Raw genomic sequence first — 22,380 nt, 5'->3', positions numbered from 1 at the left:
TCCAGTTTCCTGCAGAGTTTAGCTCCGACTCTAATTAAACACACCTGCCTGTGATTTTCTAATGATCCCGAAGACACTGATTAGCAAACTCATGCGTGTTTGATTAGGGTTAGAGCTAAACTTCGCAGGAAAGTGGATCTCTCCTGAAAAAGACCAATCTTGATAACACAATTTTGAGCAATTTTAGACCAATATCTAATCTTCCTTTAATAGGCAAAATGATAGAAAAGGTAGTTTTTAATCAGCTGATCAAATACTTAAACTCAAATGGATACCTGCAAAATATCGGTGCTGGTATTGCTAGATTTCAGTGCTGCGTTTGACAATGTCGATCATAACATACTACTAGAGAGACTGGAAAACTGGGTCGGGCTTTCTGGGATGGTACTCAAATGGTTCAGATCATACTTAGAAGGGAGAGGCTATTATGTGAGTCTAGGAGAGCATATGTCTAAGTGGACGTCCATGACATGCGGAGTCCCACAAGGCTCAATTCTTGCACCGCTCTTGTTTAGCCTGTATATGCTTCCACTAAGTCAAATATTGAGAAATAACCAAATTGCCTACCACAGCTATGCTGATGATACCCAGATTTACCTAGCCTTATCTCCAAATGACTACAGCCCCATTGACTCCCTCTGCCAATGCATTGATGAAATTAATAGTTGGATGTGCCAGAACTAATTCATTAAAGCATATGCAAGATCAAAATGGCAGGAGTATTGGGTGGATGAAGATAAAGGAAGGCATTTATATAATATACAATCAGAAGTGGATATAGGAAGGACAGAGTGTAGGAGTAGAAGAGAAGAAAGTATAATTATACGGTTAAGAATAGGACACACTGGGCTCTTCGTTGAATTCTTCATTGAAGATAATAGGGAAACATCCAACAGGGAACTGCCAATATTGCAGTCATTTAGAAACTGTAGAACATATTTTATTTCAGTGCACAAAGTATAGCCAAGAAAGAAACCAGCTTTTTCAGTCTCTCAGAAGTGTCAATCAGAATAATTTTACAATGCAAGGTTTATTAGGGAAAGCATCCAGTAACATTCATCAATTTGTTTTTAAGTTTCTTCGAGACACCGACTTAGCCAGTAGGATTTAATTATTATTATTGTTATTTTTTATTAATTTTTTTAATTTTTTTTTAAGATCCAATATCGCCTGATTCACACTCCAGCCCAGTCGGTGGCGGTAATGCACCGTTAAGTTGGTTTGCCAACCGCCATAAAAAACTAAAGAAGAAGAAGAAGAAGAAGAAATAACTTTCAGCAGAAACCGTAAACTAAGAGTCATTAAAGCTTTCGGACGCAGCTGCAGCGATTTTCTGAGGAGAGGGGAGCAGTTCACGGTATTTCTCATCTTTAAACAACGGTAAAACACACTTTACACTGTATGTTTGAACAGTACACGAGGTCGTTTCTGTCTTGTTTTCATCGAGTAAGCTGTATGCGCGTTACATTTAGAGCAGCAGCAGGCATTAAGTAGGAAAACACAATGCGTTAATTAAGAACTGAGCGATATTATGTTTTTGTATGTTCGTGTAAATGATGGTTTCGATGTTTGCAGTAATGTTGCTGTTTGTCTCGTGATCTATGAGGCGAATTAATGCGAACCAATATCAATTAATGATGCTGCTGATTTCATTGATATCATAACTCTTTTTTGAGATTTTACTTTGTCATTTCAAATCTGATTACTCAATAAAGTTAGTTTTAAGTTCTATATATCCATGGATCATCGCATTGTTTAAGGGACCGTCTGCAAATTCCAGTGCACAAACCGCAAATGATGCCCGATCATTCTTTGTCATGAATGAAATTACAAGGTTGCAGTAAATACAAACGGACTTCCTGAATGTGAGCTGCAACAATTGGAAAGTTAGTGTACTTGTTTAAAGACAGTGATAAAGGTAAATATTTGAGCGCGGCACTGAACTGTGTTATTAAGAAGTATTGGCAAAATATCACCTGTATTAAGTCAGTCGAGACACTATCAATGTACTACAAACCTCATATAGAAGTTATAGATTGAAATATATTAAGACATTTATTTTGATATATTTAAATATCTTAAATTCAATTAGAAGTACATATGTTTTATATAACAAATATATTTTGAAATGTATATTTAAATATTAGATTTTGGCCGCTTTTTAATATTTTTCACATTTATCAAATATATGTAAATATCGGAATTGGAAATATTTACATATATTTACTTTTTATGTAATTACATTTATACATCAATGTAAATATATACATTTGCAATATATGTCCATATATTAATTTCTCATATTTATTTTAATTGCATTTCTGTACATGTAAATGTATTAGATTTCTATAAATACAAACCCAGCTAACAGAGTTATGTCATCACCATATTCGTCACAGTGACGTACCAAATAACGTTCCAGCAATGTAACTTTAGGATTCCCATATCCGTCATTGCGATGTTATAATGGAACGTCGATGGAACATGTTGAGTACGTCCTAACGACCAAACTGACACGTTTTGAGGACATGACAGTACGGAATCATATTGGTCACAGCATCGTACCAAGTATGTCCTAACGACCAAAATACCACAATATTTACACCTCACCTTTAGTCTGGGTTAGAGCTGCAACTAAAAATTATTTTTTCTATCGACTAATCTAACGATTATTTTTTCAATTAGTCGACTACTCTTAAGGATTATTTTTTTTTACAATAAACAATTAATCTAATGTTATTTTTTTATTAGCTAATTAATCCTTTGGATAATGTGACGGTACCAGGTTTCTTTAAGTACCAGTAGTACCGAGGTCCCATTCAAACCCGGTTCCGCACTATGATTTCCGCGAAGCAGAAAACGAGGACAGATTCGGAATCTCAAAATCCAGTCATGAAAATGAAACTTACATTTTAATATGGACCGCATGGAATTTGTCAAAGTTAGCATAAATTAATCAAATCAAATCTCCATATGGACCAGTATCTGTACGTTAAGCCGCAAAAGTTTGAAATATGAATCTGTGTTCTGCGCGTCTCTGTGTGAATTAATGAATGGCAGAGACGTGTGGGTTTGTGTACTACATAGACTGAAGCACATGACGCTTCCATTAATTTCAGCATCTGAGCTTCAGAGTTCTCTCTCCATCAAGCGATCTGAACTTTTCAGTTCATCTCAATGGACGCACAGCACACCTGTATTTGATGCTCTGTAAACTCTTTGTGAAGGCGCACGACTCACCGTCGCTTTACTGATAGCGCTGTTTCTCACACATGCAAAGAGAGAGAGAGTGAGAGTCTTACCACGCTGAATTGACACGCTATATGTAAACTATTCTTTGTTGTCTTCTCTTGTCAAAATAATGGAGTTCATTTAGAATTATTCATATTAATTTTTCACTTTCGGTTTCTCCGGTAGTGGGCGGAGCTAGAGCTGCACGATTAATCGTTAAAAGATCGCGATCTCGATTCAGACACCCTCTCGATCTCATTTCTAAAAGACAACGATTCCCCGAGTCTGTTAAACCTTTGACAAAGTCTTACCGGATCATTCAAATCCGTGCGCACACTGCCACTGACACAGAGAGAGCTCTTACCATGTTTGGTTAAGAAACATCTTCAGAAACAGTCTTTTCAACTACACAGTATTATATCTGTCTTACAGTCATTTATATTATCACAGAAATACTGGGATAAAGTTTATAGTTTAAATATAAACATTGATGTCTATATGGCAGCGATCAAAATATAACAAATCCCCTTTTGAAAGTACTGCGCTTTAAATAACGTTTGTGTCGATTGCATTGTTTTACCAATAGGTGGCGACAAGTGTCTTAATTTATTTGTCAATGAATTAATTTTTCATTCAAGAGAATCGTTCGAAAACGCTGATTCATCCAGAAATGAAACAAGTGTAGTAGGTTTATGAGTGAGTCGTTGAATCAGTGATCTAAACAACTTTTTCATCATTCTAATATTAAAAAAACTGGGGTTTTAAATATATTATATATACACTACCAGTCAAAAGTTTTTGAACCATAAGATGTGTAATGTTTTTTCAAAGTCTCTTCTGCTCACCAAACTATATTTATCTGATCCAAAGTACAGCAAAAACAGTAAAGTTTTGAAATATTTTTACTATTTAAAATAACTGCTTTCACTTGAATGTATTTTAAAATGTAATTTATTTCTGTGATGTGCAGCTGTATTTTCAGAATCATTACTCCAGTCTTCAGTGTCACATGATCTTCAGAAATCATTCTAATATGCTGTTTTGCCGTTCAAAAAAAAAACATTATTATTATTATTATTATTATTATGTTGAAAACAGATGAGTAGATTTTTTTCAGGTTTCTTTGATAGAAAGTTCAGAAGAACAATAATTGTGTGTAATAGAAATATTTTGTTATAAATGTCTTTGTCACACTTGATCAATTTAAAGAATCCTTGCAAAATAAAATAATTAATTTATATACTTGTGATAATGATAATGTTAATAGTAATAATAATAATAAAGAATCGTAGGAGAATCGTGATCTCTATATGAGATCAAAAAATCGTGATTCTCAATTTATCCAGAATCGTGCAGCCCTAGGCGGAGCTAATGCGCAAATGGCAATTTCATTGGCTGTTGAAAAAATTTATAAACTTTATTTTTTAAAGAAATAAATCACAATATTTCTTCCATGTTTTAATTTTAATAGCAAATCCCCTTTATTTACCAAAAATAAAATTTCATAAATTAAAAGACAAATTAAATTTGGGTGTAACTGGTTTAATGTTTTTCATAATTATACAACGTGTAGAAAAACTTTAAACACAATTATAAATAAGTGTAAAGAATGGCATTGGTTTTATTTTTAGTGCTAAAAAGTTATTTTTTTTAATTAGCATATTTTTGTGTTTTGCTTTGGTACCGAAATTGGTACTCAGATCTGTGGATTTTCATTGGTATCGAATACTGAAATTTCGGTACCGTGACAACACTAACAACTTCTAATATAATATTTCAACCTTTATTAATTTTCAACCACTGTGGTTGAAGTTTTTACAGTATACAAAAATAAAGAGGCAAAGAAAATAATTTTACTATGGTAAATCTGAGTTTACGAAAACAGGCGCGTCCGCACCACATCGAGTTAAAAACATCTCAACTTTTCAGAATGCTGCAAGCACACCGCGGGTCTTCTGACAAGAACTACTTTTTTAAAAAAATTTTAAGGTGTACATGTGGAAAGTGCAGTTTGCAGGAAATTCCGCTCCATCTAACGTCACACAGAGCCATACTCGAAAAAAAACTTTCCGAAACTTGTGACAAACCGGAAGGAGTATTTTTGGAACAGAAACACTCCTTCAAACGTACAACTTAATTTTTGAAACTTTGTCCATGTTTAGCATGGGAATCCAACTCTTTAACAGAGTAAAAAACTCAGTATGCATGAAATAGCATTTCACCCCCCCCCCCCCTTTAAGTTCTCATTCTGTTTTATTTCAGACCTTAATTAACACATGGCTCAAACTTACAAAACATTGAGTCAAACAAGTTCTCTAGTTTTACAAAAGGAATATTCAACTACTTCTGTAAAAATGAATACAAATAAAATATACCCAAAAATATACAAATGCTGTTTTACAGGAATTGCAAAGTGCAATCTCTTATTGCAACGTAAATTATTTTACATACTACTAATATACTTAGAACTGTAAGGTTTTGGTACTATTCTGTAACAAAAAACTACAATCTTACAACTGTAGAGGTGCATCAACTTCTGAATGAAACTACAACAGTCCACTGTGAAAAAGAAAGCTAACTGCGTAGCCTTTAACACTGGCCTATCATTCGCCATCCTCATCCCTCTCTCAAAATAATTTGCCCCCACTGTCATGTAACACACCGGGTAACTGCTTCGCGTGGTCTTTTGCGCTTATTTTTGTTGGCAGATGAGAATGATTTACGTCCTTCACCCTGGTTTCACCGCGGGCTTCACAGATGATGTTCACGTCGAGCTATTACGTCACTTCATAAGGTTCCCATTGGGAAATAATGGCGATTTACTTGTGTGAAGTAAACGCAACATTTTTCAACTTTCTGCTAAGATATATGTGACTTTTTTGCAAAGAAAATTATTAGTATTATGAAATCATGCTACCTCCGCATATTTTGCTTCCTGAAATCGGGATTTTATGCGGCGAAAGTGCGGCTATTTGAAAAAATGCGACCCTCGCATAAATATGCGGCCCTTGGCTGATTATGCATAAAATCACGCGATCGCATAATCGCGTTTTTCTGGAGGGACTGGTATACATTTTAAATACATTTTAGTAGCAGAGCTACTGCAAGCGATTTTTAGAGCTGCAAATCCATTTATCCTTTGCTGAAATTTCCGCGTCTTCATGGAGAGAGCAAGTCATGGTTGTTTAGCAATGACAGACGCCCCAGGGGCGCAACTGCCCGAGCACTTTAGAAAGGAGAAATCGGTGCGCCTAGTGTTTTACACTTGTTTTTAGGAGCGATATGTGAACGGCCCCTAACGAGTGTTCGAAACCAGCGCCAACAAAGACTTAATTTATCTTTTATTTTATCCTTACTTCAGCCGCTACGGGTGATCATGCCAATAACTTAATCTTTACAAGAATATCAAAATGAGCAAGTCTGCATTTATTAGACAATAAATAATATCACATCAGTTTGTGCTTTTAGAATCGCCGAATCTGCTGCAGTCGTTCCATCACATCTGCAGCAGAGACCTGAACCAGGAAGTTATAAGATCACACGGTAACCAATTAAACCGTAACAACGGAGAGCACCAGGATGTTTTCGTCTGAGGTGCTCGTGCATCGCAGTTGTGCTGCCGTGATACACCATATCGGTTTTGCAAAGGGAACAAATGGCCATTTTATTTGGCCTCTGTTTAAAGTATTCCCATACTTTTGATAACCGTGGTCTCCGTTTTTGTGATAGAATGCAACTTTCTCCATTCCCAGTATGCTATTACGTGAGATGTAGACAGTGTGATGCATCTACGCATTTCATGCACGTCGACGTATTTTTGAAGTCAACATAATCGATTACGTCGACGCGTCATTGCAGCACTAGTCTGGGTCCTGATATGATCCGACCATTACCTTGAAATACACAAATAACTAATTAACTCAAACCTTCTCTGGTGCAAAAAATAAAGCTTATGAACTAATTGTAATCGAATTATGGGGGATTCACAGTAAATACATTCATAATGCGAACCAATACAAAAACATTAAATTCTAATAAATGATAAACAAAAACACACTGCATTCATTTACAAATCAACATTTATTCAGCGCTACTTTCCACAAATACTAAGCCAAAACATTTTGAACAGTGCACCTGTTCTTTAACCATGCAAAGTGTTACCAAGTCATGAGCACAGAAAACTGAAAACATCAATTCATAAATTACACAATACAAACAATAGAAAATGTTTTATTAAGGATGGGATAGTTAATGACGTTATCAGCGAAAATAATTATCAGTACACTTATTGATACAACTCAAGTATACATGATAAAAAGATATGAAACAGTTCAGCAGATACTGCACAAGTGAAATTTGTTTCCTGAGCGTTGTATATGAGGCACCTGTATAAATGTCTGGTGGTGATGTGCTTTAGGGGTCTTTCACACTGGCAGTTTAGTGCGGAATGGGGCATGATTCACATGAAAAATATTATTATTATGTGAAAAAGCAACTTGGAAAAAAACTTTCTCACCCTAATTAAAGGGGTTTTAGTCTGAATAAAATGCTAGTAGCAGGACTGTAAAATGAATAGATGTGATTATGGTCATTTGTAGGGAGGCCATTTGTGCCAGTTTCGCAGGACACATCCTGGCCACGAATTTTAAATTACCAAAAATATCCAAGTTTTGGCTTTGTTTGCACTGCACAGACCAATGGCTTCTTGTGCTTTTGAATCGCTCTCACGTTACTTTGATGTCATACACCGATCAGTCTGCTCAGTGCTGCTTTCCAGTCCAACAATAAAATGTACACGTATTTGCATCGCTTTGACCGTTCTCTGCAGATCCCAATTTCTCATGCACCATGATTGGTCGATTAACATACAATGTCTACAGGTTATTGGTCAAGTGATCATTACCGTCATTATGTAAACAGGAAACCAAAGCCAAAACCTGGTTGTTTTAGGCAATATTGAAATCCTGGCCAGAATGTGTCCTGCGAAAATGGCACGAATGGCCACCCTAGTCATTTGATAAAAGAGAGTGCGCAATACGTTAGAGATTATTTTACTTTGTTGACTGTTTCCCGTCAAGGAGAATGCTGAATGTGCCTCTTTAAATGGTTTTGTGGTGCTCATTGTTGTATTTTATAACGCAAATGCAATGTTTTCAAATGACACTTACAGACATCACTTTTTTCCTCTCCTCTTGCCGCTTCACTCTCCGGTCCAGCGTGTGGCGCTAAAACACTTTTGTTTGTTGTAAAAACACCATTAATCCTCAGCAGAAGAAGATTAGTTTTCGCTGTGTTTTTTTTTCATGATACTGGGTTAATACAAACCATTAGAAAAGTTGTAAATAAATTTGTTTTTGAATCAGCTCAATAAATACCTGTAATATTCTCATCCTCACAGTCATGACTAAATTTTGAAGCAGGAATATCTGGAGGAGTATCATCTGAACTGAGATCTGCTACTGTGAAGATGGAGTTTGTTAAAGAAGAGAGTGAAGAGAACATGAGTGAACCAGAAACCTGGAGAATAAAAGACGAGGAGCCAGAAACCGAGAGAGTAAAACAACAGGAGCCAGAAACCGGGAGAGTAAAACCAGAAGAGCCAGAAACCGGGAGAATAAAACAAGAGGAACCAGAAACCAGGAGAATAAAACAAGAAGAGCCAGAAACTGGGAGAGTAAAACAAGAGGAGCCAGAAACCAGGAGAATAAAAGAAGAGGAACCAGAAACCAGGAGAATAAAAGACGAGGAGCCAGAAACCTGGAGAATAAAACAGGAGGAACCAGAAACTTGGAGAATAAAACACGAAGAACCAAAAACCAGGAGAATAAAAGATGAGGAATCAGAAACTGGGAGAATAACCAGAAACGGAGAGAATAAAACCAGAGGAACCAGAAACCCGGAGAATAAAACGCGAGGAGCCAGAAACCCGGAGAATAAAACGCGAGGAGCCAGAAACCCGGAGAATAAAACGCTAGGAGCCAGAAACCTGGAGAATAAAACGCGAGGAGCAAGAAACACAGAGAATAAAACGCGAGGAGCCAGAAACACTGAGAATAAAACGCGAGGAGCCAGAAACCTGGAGAATAAAACGCAAGGAGCCAGGAGAATAAAAGACAAGGAACAAGGAGGTTGGTGTTTATTCCGCATTCATCTTTAAATAATATTTGTGGTACATACACAAATCCTTTTTATAAATGAGACGTTAACTATCATTAAATGGTCTAAAATTCATGTTTTAAAATTCTTATAATCGCCTGTATGCGGATTATAAGGTTTATGTTAGCCTATCCAATCACAAAAAAAAAATACAGAACATCAATGTGGAGAAGATCTTGTTTACATCAAAATTGAAACCAAGCCGTTCACACAGAACACATATTTTGTGCATTTTCTAGAAGGACACCTTAGTAGAAAGCCATGTGAAATTAATGGAAGTTCAACTTTTTAAAAACATATCTCGAGACTTTTTTGATGTGTTTTTGATCTCATATTTTTTAATAAAAAATGTATTCTGCGTGACTGGCTTTCCGCCTTTTTTATTTGACTACGCATGCACACATGACGCTGTTTTGTTTATAGTTCTTTAAGGAACTTAATTATAATTGTTTCATAAACATTATTTTAAATAATATTTTTATTTATTTTATTTGTAATTTTTTTTCCACAGTCATGTATTCTAATGCTTTAAATAAACATGCACTAATAATATTTTGCTCAATGCGCCCTCGTGGCCTCAGGAGAAAAGTAAAAAGCTTTTCATTACCCTAACTGATATTATTAATTTTAAATTTGAATATAATTCATATAAGTAAAAAAATGTAATTAAATTTTTCATCTATTTTGACAGTCCTAATTCCTAACATCCAGTCTGACTTACTACAGGTGAGATTTTGACGACATCTCCCTTACTGTACATACAGTACATAATTATTCTTACACAACAATTACTGTAATTCCCCAAAAGGCTTTAGTTATGTTCCAAAGGTTGAAGTACATTCCTAGTGGCGAGATTGATTTACTACAGGTGAAGAATTGCAATATATCTCTTACTGTATATACAACACATAATTATTCTTAGAAAAAAAAAGTACTAAAGCTCCCCAAATTGTAGGTTGTAACAGATTCCTAGTGGTCAGACTGACTTACTACATTTGAAATTTTGCCGATATCTATCTTATTGTACAGGACACATATATTTACACACAAAATACCGTAATACACCAGAAGTGTTTTTATTAATGTTCCAAAGGTCATAGTACATTCATAGTTATGATTATAACTTACAATAGGTGACATTTTACCAATGCCTCCTTTACTATACGTACAGTACACAAATATTTTTATTTGAATTTTAAATAATAGCAATTCAAAAAAAATTTCCACACTCCAAAGATTGTAGTACATTCCTAGGTACAAGATCGGCTTTTATCTGTCTTAATATCTGTCTTCCTGTACATAGAGTACTTAATTATTCTTAGAAGAAAATACTGTAATTCATTTAGTGTTTTTCCATATTCTAAAGGCTGTAGAATGTTTGTACATAGAAGACATGTTTGACTTTCTACAGGTTACATTTTCCCAATATCTTTTTTACTGTATGTATAGTACACAAATGTATTCATGAAAAATTACTTTAAATCAACAGGTTTTTTCATGCTCCAAAGGCTGTAGTACGTTTGTGGTTATGAGACTGGCTTACTACAGCTGCAGTTTTGCCATTATCTATCTTACTGTAAAGTTCAAAATAATTAGAAGAAAAAAATATTAATAAACTATTTTAGTGTAAATATATAAATCTTATTATGTAGACACATGATAATAGTCAGTGTGTTAATAACTGCTTTATTGACATATATTCTTGTAATTCATGATAAAGTCAGGTTTTTATAAAACATTTAATAACTGTCAGCTATCTGTTTTTGTGGGATCATCGAAAGTGAGGACTATTTTTACATTTAAAGCATTCACAAAAGAGATTTAAAGGATCATTCATTTTACAAACTGAAAAGCTGAACGCAACACAGGGGGGGATATAGAACACAGAATTCTTTTTTCAAGATGCAAAAAATGAAACCGTACAAACGCCACCCCAGTGGCATCAGTAAAACTGTGCCCAGCGGGCACATACACAGTAGCCCTCTGGTACAGGGGTGTCCAACTCTGTTTATGGTGATTGACAGTCCTGCAAAATTTAGCTTCAACCCTAATCAAACACACCTGAAGCAACTAATTGAGGTCTTTGGGATCGCTTGAAATTTAAAGGTAGGTGTGACTGATTAGAGTTGGAGCTGAACTTTGCAGGACAGTGATTACCAGGAACAGGATTGTGCACTTGGGTTCAGTTTGGAATTAAAAGATACAGCAATGAAAGGGTTAATCCGAACCATCAACCGACACAAACAAACACAATACAATATATAAAATTTAACACTTTCAGTAAAGTTTCAGTCATAAACATTAATTATATTAATTTACATGAACAATAATTGTATGTAATTTTATCAATGTGAGTCTCTTTCTCACACACTCTCTCTCTCTCTCTCACACACACACACACACACACACACACACACACACACACACACACGCACACACACATATATATATATATATATATATATATATATATATATATAAGGTTAAAGCTTAGTTAAACATATTTTAATACATTATTTACTTATGCATTTTTTATTTAGTTTTATTTTAAGATTAGTTTATGAACTGTGAAATAACAATTTTTTTAAATGATAGGATTAACTAACATAAAAGAGATTAATAAATTATTTGAAAAATAGATTGTTCATTGTTCGTTTTTGTTAGTTAATGCATAATGCACTAATGTAAACCAAAGAGAGCTTATTATAAATTGTTGCCAACACTTTTCATGATCTATAACCATTTAAAAAAATCCTTTTAATGATATATAAACATTTGTGAAATTAGATAAAAACTATATTACTAGCAAAATTCATTAGCTTTTTAAAATACATATTTTTCTTTGAAATATTTTATAAATGATTTAAATGCTCTATAAACATTTCTACGCGGTGGCCTTGATCACTCTCTCTGAGCGAAAGCAGCGTGTATCTGAGCATGCGTGTCTGGTTTTGTGACAAAGCAAAGGAAATCTGCGTGTGATCTGAGAGATTTGTACTCACACTATTTTAATGTGCTTTTGTGTTACATTAATGCGCTCCCACTGCTGCTTCTGAAACGATTGTTGTCCCCAATGTAGGGCTGTTGCGATAACCGCAATATTGATTCATATGATTTTTTATAGATAGTATACTTTATTAGTATGAACTTTAGTGAGTTTGGTCTGTTAATATCACTGTCTTAGTACATTAAGCCATGTTAAGCTGCCCCCTCAAGCATCAGGTCACGAAGCAACATCAAAAAGAACAGCTGAAGCCGGTACTGGCCGACAGTTAGGAAGAATAGCTGAAGCCTTTGCGAAATCTGTAAAATACAGCCGTGAAAGTAACAGGCATACCCGCTGAAGTCACGGACAACCTCTGCGTCAGTGCCCATACCCAAGAGAGCGTGAGCAGATAACGAGCTCACACGCTTTCTGCAGGAGGAGTGCATCGACTCCAATGCGAATCCACTGTCCTGGTGGGCCAGTGGTGGCGCGATAATCAATCTGGATTTCCGCTGCTGTCCAAAGTCACGCGTAAATACGTGTAATACATGTTAGAACTCTTTGATTTCTTAAAAAAAAATTATTGGAAAACGCATGTTCTTGTTGCTGTTTGGCATTTAACAATAAACAAAAATGTTTTAAAACGTGTCTCTCTGTCAGTTAAAAAAGCAATATGCTACATAACTCAACGATAGAGCTTTGTATGTAGCAAAATCAGGATAAATTAGGTATGAAAAAAAAAAAATGGCGGTAATACCGCATATCGTGCTATTGAGCCACCCATAATAACCGCAGGGTAAATTTCTTTACCCCAATGTGGCCTTAGCATATCCCACACAACCGTCACAAATTTTGAATGGACGACGCACACAAGACTCTGGTTGTCTGTTCTTTCTTTTATTCTCCGCAGCAATGATATTTGTGTCTGAGAAATACATCAAAATGTATTATTAGACAGGGTGATAACACTGCAGACATAAACCACTGAAATAAAAAAAACATAAAATGAAGATAACTGTCTGTTTTCCATTAAGCTATCTGATGTTGCAGTAGCACGTTAATTTCGCCGCATGAGTAACGAGGCACAACGATAAGTACTCAACAATGTATCCATCGGACATATAAATGCATCCAACTCACTGCACATTTGTTGATATAGTCACTACAAACGTTTACATCAGAAAAACTCTTATTAAACACACTTTTATCACTTTTTTAAAACACCATAAACAGGAGAGAAGAGAAAAACGCTTACCAAAATACGGCACCAAAATACCTTTAGATTTGAATTTATCCTCTAATTTCATGGAATTCAACATCCATTAATATCATAATGAATGTTCTTTTTAACTCTGTTACACTTCTACAACACATAATCGTATACGCACTGCAAACGAAGTGCGTGTGAACCTGTATATTGTATAACAAATATATTTCAACACCTGAGGCACGATGAGCTCTATGACCAATGCTTTGCAAAAAAGAAGAAAAAAAAATCCCTGGACACAGGATTTCTTTTATTTTATTTGTTTGCCATATGTTTGCCATTTTGTCACACCTTTACTTGGTGATTATTTTGACTTATGTCTGTTCTAGAGACGTTACAACTTTTTGATTAAGCTCAATAGGTTTTCTTTTGAAAATATGTTTCAAATTCATACTGAATGCATTTATGACTATAAAGCATGTCTGTGCATGTCAAAATCGAAATTCAAAATTAAATGTTTTTTTTTTTTTTTTTTGTCCATATCACACAGTCCTAGTTCCTTTATTAATAACAGTCCCAACCACTGAAAGCTGCTCGGAAAAAGCCAAAGTAACATACTGGCTCTTGGAACAAAGTATATGTTTTCAGTCCTGTCTCTTTTTTTTTTTCTTTCTACATTGATTTTTTTTTCTGCTATTCAAAAAATCTTTTTTTCCCACTATTGCCAGCTACGTAGCAGATTCAGTTTAACAGCTCTATATTACCGTAGACAAGTCCGTGGTTTGCTGTCGCGACTCTCGCACTGAATGCGCACTGAAAACACATTGCCGGGTAAAAAAATATTATTTTAAACCTTTTATCAGCTTATGTAGACTCTGCAACAAATCGCCGATCTATAGTGATGTATTATTTTTCGTAAATTGATCATTTGCTGGTAAAAGGTGAGCGATCTGGCGAGCCACATGACTTCTGTCAAAGAGCCAGGTGCAGCTCGCGAGCCGTACATTCCCGACCCCTGTTCTGTAAGATAAATTATTTAAACAGTGGTAAAACAGGATGTGGTGCTGATCCTTCAGGAGTCACTTAAAACTTTTGTCCATAAAGCCTATACGATGACCAAGATGGCGGCGCGAACACATCGCGAGGCTCAGCGTCTCTCCAGTTTTTGCAATTTTGCAGTTTTATTCCTGCTCATCTCGGGTCTGTTCGTACTGAACAGCTTTGCTTTAACATCATACACCCGACAGGAGCTTTTGGATATCGGTGAGGACTTTACCAGCAGTTTTATCACCAATCTTCGACTCATCCCTGAGATTGCTAGAACACCCGAGGCTTCGCACTCTACCCGGCCGGGCGGAAGTGCTCGCAGGTGGCGTCGAGATCGTAAACAAAGGCGGGGGAAGCGCGGAGGTCTAAGAGCTAAGCTAAAGCTAACACCGTTCCGGCTCTCTTTATCCAGCATTTTCCTCGCTAATGTGCGGTCACTGGTGAACAAAATGGATGAGTTACAACTCCGCATCACCCACAGTAAGAGACTTCTGGACTGCAATGTCATGGTTTTCACAGAAACATGGCTACACAGCGACGTACCCAACAATGCTACTGAGCTAGCCGGACGCTACACGCTCTGGGCAGATAGAACAGCAGATGACTCCGGCAAGACAAGAGGTGGTGGATTGTGCATTTATGTCAACAAAGCTTGGTGTACGAACACTGTCATTGTTGGGAGACACTGCTCAGCTAACCTAGAGTTTCTCATGGTTAAATGTAGACCTTTTTATCTGCCACGGGAGTTCACTTCCACCATAATAACCGCAGTCTATATTCCACCGGATGCTAATGCCAAGCTTGCTTTGAACGAACTTCATGCAGCCATTAGTAAACAACAGACTGCTCACCCTGAGGCTGCTTTTATTGTCGCGGGTGATTTTAATCACTGCAAATTAAAAACAGTACTCCCCAAATTTCACCAGCATGTTTCCTGCCACACCAGAGGAGACAAAACTTTGGATAATGTTTATACAAACATTAATGGAGCTTACATGGCAAGCCCCTTCCCCCACCTCGGACAGTCTGATCACCTTTCTTTGTTTCTCACCCCTAAGTATTCACCCTCTCATCAACCTTGTGAAGCCATCAGTGAGGACCATCAAAGTGTGGCCAACTGGAGCAGACTCTTTACTTCAAGACCGGTTTCAACACACTGACTGGAGTATGTTTGCTTTACAGGCTGCCTGTGGCTCTCACACAGACATTGATATCTACACCTCCTCTGTACTGGATCACATCAACTCCACCATTGACAGTGTAACGATAGAAAAACAGATAACAACATACCCTAATCAGAAGCCATGGATGAACAAGGAGGTGCGACTTCTGCTGAAAGCCCGCAACACCGCCTTCAGGTCAGACGACACTCAGGCCTACAGTAAATCCAGGGCTAACCTGAAAAGGGGCATCAAAAAGGCCAAGTACTGCTACAAGCTGAAGGTAGAGGAACACTTTTCCAACTCTGACCCCCGATGCATGTGGCAGGGCATCCAGATCATCAGTGACTACAAGTCTAGCAACTCCACTCCAACGGTCACGGACGTCTCCTTCCTTAACGAGCTAAATGACATTTATGCTCGCTTCAACAGCGACAGCAAGGAGACGGCCACCAAAATCTCAGCCTCTTCAGACCACCAACCTCTCAAACTCACCTCCACAGATGTCCACACTGCACTGAGCCGGATCAACGCACGCAAGGCTGCTGGCCCTGATGGCATTCCTGGACGTGTGCTTAAGGCATGTGCAGAGCAGCTTGCAGGGGTCTTAACTGACATTTTCAACCTGTCCCTCATCCAAGCAACTGTGCCTACATGTTTTAAGTCCACATCCATTGTGCCAGTACCGAAACACTCCTCCCCAACGTGCCTCAATGACTATCGCCCCGTAGCACTCACCCCCATCACTATGAAGTGCTTCGAGCGACTGGTCCTAGCACACCTCAAAGACTGCCTCCCACCCACACTGGACCCACACCAATTTGCCTACCACAGAAATAGGAGCACAGAGGATGCAGTATGCACAGTGCTGCACTTTGCACTCACACACCTGGACCATAACAACACGTATGTTAGGATGTTGTTTGTTGACTTCAGTTCAGCATTTAACACCGTCATTCCCTCCAAGCTGACCACAAAACTTGGAGACCTGGACATTAACACCTCCCTCTGCAACTGGATTATGGACTTTCTGACCAACAGGCCTCAGCATGTTCGGTCAGGCCACAACCACTCCACCACCATCACACTTAACACTGGCGTACCACAGGGCTGTGTGCTGAGCCCATTCCTCTACTCCTTTTACACCCACGACTGCAAGCCTGTGCATGGATCCAACTCATTAAGTTTGCAGATGACACCAAGGTGATTGGCCTCATCAGTGACAACGATGAGACTGCCTACAGGGAAGAGATACAGCACCTGGCCACATGGTGCGCTGACAATAACCTGCTCTTTAACACCAAAAAGACCAAGGAGCTCATTGTGGACTTCAGGAAGAAGAATGGAAGCACTCATGACCCCATCCACATTAACGGGCTGGCTGTTGAACGTGTCTCCAGCTTCAAGTTCCTGGGAACCACCATCTCGGAGGAACTGTCCTGGGCCACAAACACCTCCAGCCTGGTCAAGAAGGCTCACCAGCGCCTTTTCTTCCTCAGGACACTGAAGAAGAACCAGCTGTCTTCATCCATCCTGGTGAACTTTTACCGGTGTGCGATCGAGAGCATCCTGACCAGTTGCATCACAGTCTGGTATGGGAACTGCTCAGTGGCTGACCGCAAGGCACTGCAGAGGGTGGTGAAAACTGCCCAACGAATCACAGGGACACCACTTCCTGCTCTTGAGGACATCCAGAGGAAACGCTGTCTACGTCGAGCTCGCAGCATTCTCAAGGACTCCTCTCACCCTGACCACAAACTGTTTAACCTCCTCCCCTCCAGGAGGCGTTTCAGGAGCCTCCGGACAAGGACCACAAGATTCAGGAACAGCTTTTTCCCTAAAGCTGTCTCCTTGCTGAACTCTGCCCTCTGACACCCCTCAACATCCCCCACACCACACATAGACTCCTCCCCCTCTTCAACACTCGGATTTATTTATTTACTCACAACAAGCAAAAAGTAACTTGTTATTACTTGCACTACTGCCTGTTCATCCAGGAACACTGTATAATCCATTTGCACATTGAAATATTTTTCTACGCATGTCCTTTGGGGGAAGTCGTGGCCTAATGGTTAGAGAGTCGGACTCCCAATCGAAGGGTTGTGAGTTCTAGTCTCGGGCCGGACGGAATTGTGGGTGGGGGTAGTGCATGAACAGCTTTCTCTCCACCTTCAATACCACGACTTAGGTGCCCTTGAGCAAGGCATCGAACCCCCAACTGCTCCCCGGGCGCCGCAGCATAAATGGCTGCCCACTGCTCCGGGTGTGTGCTCACAGTGTGTGTGTGTGTTCACTGCTCTGTGTGTGTGCATTTCGGATGGGTTAAATGCAGAGCACAAATTCTGAGTATGGGTCACCATACTTGGCTGAATGTCACTTCACTTTTTTTTTTTTTTTTCACTTTTTTCTATGCACTTTACTGTCCATTGCAATACTGTAAATTATGTTCATAGTTCTGCCAATAGTGTACTTTACATAGCCCATCTGTATAGTATGTTCATAGTACACCTATCTGTATATCGAGCTTATAGTATTTAATATCTGTAAATTATGTCCATAATGCCTACCTGTATAGTAATTGTACATATTATAGACCTTTATTCTGTACTTACTGCTTATTGCACTTCTGGTTAGATGCTAACTGCATTTTGTTGCCTTGTACCTACATGTGCAGTGACAATAAAGTTGAATCTAATCTAATCTAATGAATTAGTCTTAATATAAAGCATTTCACACTACTTTTCCTGACACACAGAGCAGTGACAGAGTGATCATCAGATGTCTGATAGTTTTTTTTTATTTTGTTACAACTGTGTTGTATAGTTGTGAAACTATCCATATTTCCACAGAATGACTTCTCTTCTATATGTAATTTTTTTAAAGACATTTCCTGGTTCCTTTTTACTGTTATTTAAAAAAATCACTACAACAAAAAAGTTCAAACTATCCAAAATCCATTCACAATTTAAGTTCCTCAATGTTTTGGCATCATGTACACCAAGTTTGGTGTGCATAGTGTAATTCTCCTCTGAGGAGTATGCATTAATTCACAGTTATATTCCAAACATCCATATTCAAATCAAAATGGCTTACTTCCTGTTGGTCATAGCTTATGACTCTGAATTAGAAAGTTGTCTGTCTTGATAATAACAATTTGTGTATCGAGTTTGGTGTCTGTAGCTAAAACTACCCCCCCCCCACACTTTTGACAAAAGGTGGCCCCTATGGAATGACTCTTCCCCGCCCTTTAATAAGCTTTTGCCATGGTCTACCTATCATTATTACTGATATGTGTTTTAAGTTTCATTTAATTCTGAACATGTTATCTGCTTCAAAATCACCAGAACCGAATATTCAAGTTTGAAGCGTTGCCATGGCAAAACTATATTAGATATCAATAATCCCCTTTACAGATTTTCATCGGCCATGTTTTGTCATTATTCTGATGAAGTTTGAAGTAAATTGAGTAAACTTTTTAATAATATTAGGGCCCCCTAAAAGCCTTCGAAACCTTGGGAAAATTTTTTAAGGTATAATAATAACAAATAATCCTAAGGAGAACAATTGGTGGCTCTCGTCCTCCAGGCTTGAGCCCTAATAATCCTAGGGAAACAAGAGGGCTCTTCGCCCCTTCGGGCTTGAGCCCTAATAAACGGAGGTAATCCAACAGGGTCTTCGCACCATCAATTCAGAAACCGCTGGACTCATTGCGGTAATGAGAATTTCAACAGAAAATGGAATAAAATGCAAAAATAATTAATTTCTATGTTGAAATTACTCTTGTGTAAGGTAGAGAACCGTATTTTTTTTATGTTTTATATATTACTAAATTGCATGTTTAATATTTAAAATAATTAGTGCCATGGCATTTCAACAGGTTCGTGAGATTGACCCAATCTGTGATTATTCGAATTCAGTTAGATTGTATTTGTCTCGAAGTGTTCAATGTTGTGTGTGTGTGTATGTGTGAATCAAGCCAGTGACTAACTTATATTCATTTAAATTGTTAAATTAAAGATAGTGATCAAAGAACAAACTTTGTTTGCTGGAGCTGTCATTGTGTATTGTTTCTCTACAAAGTGATATCACCATCTATTGACCTGTCAGCATAATGCAATGTTTTTAGTTATTTTCATTGCACTGTGTTAACAAAGGACAGTTTTGACATTGTTTTCATCTGTACACAAATATTTTATTCTCTTATTTTTCAAATTTACCATTTGATTTTCATTCTTTTTTTTATAGCCTGATGAAAATGAAAGAAGAAAGGCAAGATCTGAATGAGCTGGAGGAGAAATATCGGGATCAGAAAGATCAGGATGTCAATGGAGAAAAATCTGTGAGTTCCAGCCTTAAAACAACACAAGTCAAGAGGCCTTTCAGCTGCTCTCAGTGTGGAAAGAGTTCAGAAGTAACAAAATTCTTAAGAGGCACATGTTAATTCATTCTGAAATAAAGCCATTCAGCTACGCTCAGTGTGGAAAGAGTTTCGCATGTTACAGAAATCTTAAGGATCACATGTTAATTCATGCTGGGATAAAGCCTTTCAGCTGCTCTCAGTGTGAAAAGAGTTTTAAAAATAAAGCAGGCTTAAAGTATCACATGCTAATTCATGCTGGGATAAAGTCTTTCAGCTGCTCTCAGTGTGAAAAGAGTTTTACAAATAAATCAACTTAAAGAGTCACATGTTAGTTCATGCTGAAATAAAGCCTTTCAGCTGCTCTCAGTGTGGAAAGAGTTATAAACAAAAAAAAAGCTTAAAGAGGCACATGTTAATTCATACTGGAATAAAGCCTTTCAGCTACGCTCAGTGTGGAAAGAGTTTTATACGGAAAACAAGCTTAAAGAATCACATGTTAATTCATGCTGAGGTAAAGCCTTTTAGCTGCTCTCAGTGTGGAAAGAGATTTACACACAAAGCAAAGCTTGAACAACACATGTTAGTTCATGCTGGAATAAAGCCTTTCAGCTGCTCTCAGTGTGGAAAGAGTTTCACATATAAAGCAGGCTTAAAGTATCACATGTTAGTTCATACTGGAATAAAGCCTTTCAGCTGCTCTCAGTGTGGAAAGAGTTTTACATATAAAACAATCTTAAAGAGTCACATGTTAGTTCATACTGGGATAAAGACTTTCAGCTGCTTTCAGTGTGGAAGAGTTTTACATATAAAACAAGCTTAACTAGTCACATGTTAGTTCATACTGGGAATAAAGCCTTTCAGCTGCTCTCAGTGTGGAAAGAGTTTTACAAGGAAAGAAACCTTAAAAGAGTCACATGTTAATTCATGCTGGGATAAAGCCTTTCGGCTGCTCTCAGTGTGGAAACAGATTTACACAGAAGTCAGCGCTTGAACAACACATGTCAGTTCATACTGTAATAAAGTCTTTCATCTGTTCTCAGTGTGGAAAAACTTTCACGTGTAACAGAAATCTTAAGGATCACATGTCAGTTCATACTGTAATAAAGCCTTTCAGCTGCTCTCAGTGTGGAAAGAGTTTTACAAGGAAAGAAGGCTTAAAGAATCACATGATAAGTCATACTGGAATAAAGCCTTTCAGCTGCTCTCAGTGTGGAAAGAGTTTTACAAGGAAAGTAGGCTTAAAGAATCACATGATAAGTCATACTGGAATAAAGCCTTTCAGCTGCTCTCAGTGTGGAAAGAGTTTTACACTGAAAGTAGGCTTAAAGAATCACATGTTAATTCATGCTGGGATAAAGCCTTTCAGCTGCTCTCAGTGTGGAAAGAGTTTCATACATAAAGGAATGCTTGAAAAGCACATGTTAATTCATGCTGGAATAAAGTCTTTCATCTGCGCTCAATATTGAAATACTTTAACACAGTAAGGACAACTTAATATTCATTTGGTAACACACTTCATAAAATCCTTTCTGCTGCTGTCAGTGTGGAAACACTTTCACGTTTAAATCAAGGCTTAAGAGGCACATGTTCATTCATACGGGGTAAAAGTCTTTCACTTGCTCTCAGTTTGGAAAAACCTTTACACAGAAAGGACATGGCGAGTTCATTTGGTAACCCACTCTTCATAAAAGCCTTTCACCTTGGGGAGTTAAAGAAATTACTGTTTTCTGAATGACTTTAATCAACTGGATCACCTCAAGCATGTGTCCTCTCCCCCTTTATTATTTATCTTGTACATAAAGACTGTAAGAGTAGTTAATAGGCATTCTGTAATGTACACAATTCTGTAATCATTAGCTTAATGGAGTGAGGAGGACTCCATAATTTGCCCTACGGTTTATGATTTTATTATGTGGTGTCAGAATGTTTTCTTAAAAACTTAAAGGCACAATATGTAATTTTCACTGATGGAGGGCATGTATTCAAAATAAGCTGTCTAAGTGCAACAAAACCAATGAACAAGTGTGACAAACGTACAGCTTGAAAGCAGCGGAGCTTTAATTATTCCAGAGTTGATCGCTTCAGCTGCTTCCAGTCGTGCGTATGAGAGGTAAATCAGTACTGTTTTATCATACTAGATATATTTGGAAGTCCTCCACAACATTAAAACGTCTTTGGTGGTTCCATGTTTTCTACAAAATAAAATCGGAAATTGAGTGGTTATGAATTAATT

The 22,380-nt window shown here is 37.5% G+C and overlaps 1 pseudogene; it reads left to right on the top strand.

Moving 5' to 3' along the window:
• The first annotated feature begins 1,233 nt into the window (after positions 1 to 1,233).
• Positions 1,234 to 21,803, top strand: LOC113075478 (gastrula zinc finger protein XlCGF26.1-like; annotated as a pseudogene).
• Positions 21,804 to 22,380: the final 577 nt, after the last annotated feature.

This window comes from Carassius auratus, unplaced genomic scaffold (genome assembly GCF_003368295.1).
Source record: "Carassius auratus strain Wakin unplaced genomic scaffold, ASM336829v1 scaf_tig00017072, whole genome shotgun sequence".
Lineage (NCBI taxonomy): Eukaryota > Metazoa > Chordata > Actinopteri > Cypriniformes > Cyprinidae > Carassius > Carassius auratus.
The sequence above is the reverse complement of the archived record's forward strand: the minus strand, read 5'-3'. Positions and strand labels throughout refer to the sequence as shown.